The sequence below is a fragment of the Tupaia chinensis genome, unplaced genomic scaffold, assembly GCF_000334495.1.
Source record: "Tupaia chinensis unplaced genomic scaffold, TupChi_1.0 Scaffold144250_1, whole genome shotgun sequence".
Lineage (NCBI taxonomy): Eukaryota > Metazoa > Chordata > Mammalia > Scandentia > Tupaiidae > Tupaia > Tupaia belangeri.
The window spans coordinates 89,825-92,713 of record NW_006204108.1 but is presented as its reverse complement, the minus strand read 5'-3'; positions in this window follow the sequence as shown (position 1 = coordinate 92,713).

The window sequence follows — 2,889 nt, the reverse complement described above, 5'->3', positions numbered from 1 at the left end:
GAGTTTTAAGACACTAGGTCTGGGCCTCCAACCGCAGCTGACTACGTCGGAGTCCAGAGACGTAACCATTATGCCATCTGCTGGTACCGCTTACATTTTTTTTTTATTTATGAGATTTAATTTTATTTGAAGATTTTGCTACTATCAGGTTTTTTTCTAAATTTTTAAATTTTTTATTATCATCATAATCTTTATATTACAGATCATATACAGAGTGCAATATGCTCACTCATAGTTTATGAGAAGAATATGATGCTTTTTCTCATATTCCTCACTTTGCAGGTCACTTCTGATGTTAACTGTGCATTAAATTGTTGTATTACAGATAAGCAGCAAGAAACAGCAAATATAAAAATATTGTTATGAAATCAACAAATAAATTCATAATAGTGTAATCATATTGTTGCAATATTGACTTGATTGACTTAGAAACAGATCCTAAAGAAGGTGTTCCATAATTTATTCACACTAGTTGTTGTAATGCTCAATACACGTAACATACATATTTGAATGTTTGAATGGAAAAACAAGGGTAGGCTTTTCCTGATAAAACAAACAAACAAACAAAAAAACTCTTCCTCTAAAGTTTCTGTTTATTTATTTCCTTCATAAGAAAGAGAGTCAAAAAAAGAGAGCGGGGTCTCCATGTCCCCCTCCACCCAGTCCTGGCTGGATCAGCTCACAGGTATGTCTAGCATGCTCATAGGCGTCCCAGAATCAACCCAAGACTCTTTCTACATGGATTCAGTACTGTTAGCACTGCACCTCTGCTCTGCCCCATTTGATAGGAATTTCATTGGATTATTTTTCAAACATATAGCTCATTTTGTTAATAAAGGTTTATGTTAGACATTAATCTGTTAGCTGAAAGAGCTGGATATGTAACTCCAAAGTTGTTGGCAAAAATAAACTTAAAGCAAGTTGGCAAGTGGTGTGGTGGTTAAGATACTGAATTCCCACTTTTGCAGTTCAAGATATGGATCTGGTAACTTGAAAATCAAACCAGGTACATGTGTGTGCATGCCCAGACAGGAGAATGGAGAAGGGTTTGTGGCATGGCCATCCTCCCTGGGGGGGTTTTCTCATTTTTCTTCTCTCTCTCTGTTTCTCTGGGAACTCATAAGCCCTATGGAAAAAAAATCATAAACAAAAAAAAAAGAAATAAAATAAAATAAATAAACATAAAGCAAAGGAAAATATTAAAGCATTTTATCAACAATTATTATTTTGGTAAAGATCCATTACATTTTATAAAAATCTTAATTCTCTCTCAAACTTATTAGAATACTAAAAATGTCCCATGTAAAATTTTATTAATTGATTTACAGAATTGATGCTAAGTTGTATCTCATTCTATAGTTCAATAGAATTCAGACAAAATGAATTAATTACATTTTAATTTTATCATATCAAAATGACTTCTAAAATATTTTGCTTTCTTTCAAAATCTTTAATAAAATAAAATTAAAATTATTGTAAAAATGTATTCATTCATTCATTCATCAATCACTCGTTATGATTTTTATAAATTGTGTAATAATTATTGTATCAATCTAGAAGATATGCAATATATTTAATGTTCTAATTACACAATTTAAAAATAGTTTTCAATTGTTTTTACATTTTGTTTAAGAAAATTGTGATAGATGATCAATGGAAGTAGTTGAAGCAAAAACTATTATATTGCACAGAAAATCAATGAAGAAAGTCAAGTAAAAAAGTAATTTTAAAGAGAAAAATAATTGGGACCAGCAGTTAGCATAATGGCTATGTCGCTGGACTCCCATGTGGTCGACCGCGGTTCGAGTCTGGGACCCAGTGGCTTAAACTCACGCCGGGCATGTGTGTGTGTGTGTGCCCAGGATCCCGAGAGGAGAATGGAGGAGAAGGGATTGCGGTGTAGCCATCCCCTCTGGGGGGTGATTTCTCATTTTCAGTCTGTCTGTCTTTCTGGCAAGCGCACGCATCCTACAGCAAAAACCTCTCAAAACAAAACAAAACAAAAAAAGAATGTTGTATAATTTTCCATAAAACAATCTTGCTATGTATTTTTAAGCAGAATAGCATGGATAATTAACTTGTGTTTAGATTTTAATTAAAAAAAATGATGTTATGGTTTTATTTCAAAATAAAAGCTTTTGTTTGTTTGTTTGCTTGTTTGCTATAGGATATGTTCACCCACCAGAGAGGGACAGAGAGAGAGAGAGAGAGAGAGAGAGAGAAAATAAATGAGAAATCATCCGCTCTTTCCCCCTACCCCCCGAGGGAATGGTCATGCCACAATTCCATCTCCTCCATTCTCCTCTCAGGATTTGGGCATGCACGCACATGGTACCTGGCATGTTTTTCAAGTCACTGGATCCAGGACTTGACCCACACAATCAGCCATGTGGAATCCAGCCACCCAACCATGAACCCCCAAATAAAAATCCTTTAGAAAGCAATGCTATCATTTTATTTCAAAGCAGAACTGTATGTACACTGAAAATATTTTCTGAATATCTTTTTAAATTTGATTAAAAGCTTAGATGTCAATAGAAAAAATATGTTAAATGCTCATAGCTTTTCAAAGTTATTTTAGGGTAAACTCCACTCTAAAGGTTTGAAAACAACAAATCTATCTGCCATTAATTATTTTTTTCAGACGCCTCCCCTTCTGTCTCTGTCTATACCAACTGTACTGAACCTCTCACGTTCCAAAGTTGCCATGTACTTGGCTACAATGCCCTAAGCATCCTAACTTCTCCCTGCCTACCCCTTATCTGCAAATACACAGATGTTCCTTAGCTATTATTTCACATGTGCACTTCTCATTTTTTGTATCAGAGTAAAAATATTGTTGTCTAGGGAACTGTCAAAGGTGCATGAGATACCACCCATATTGCCCTT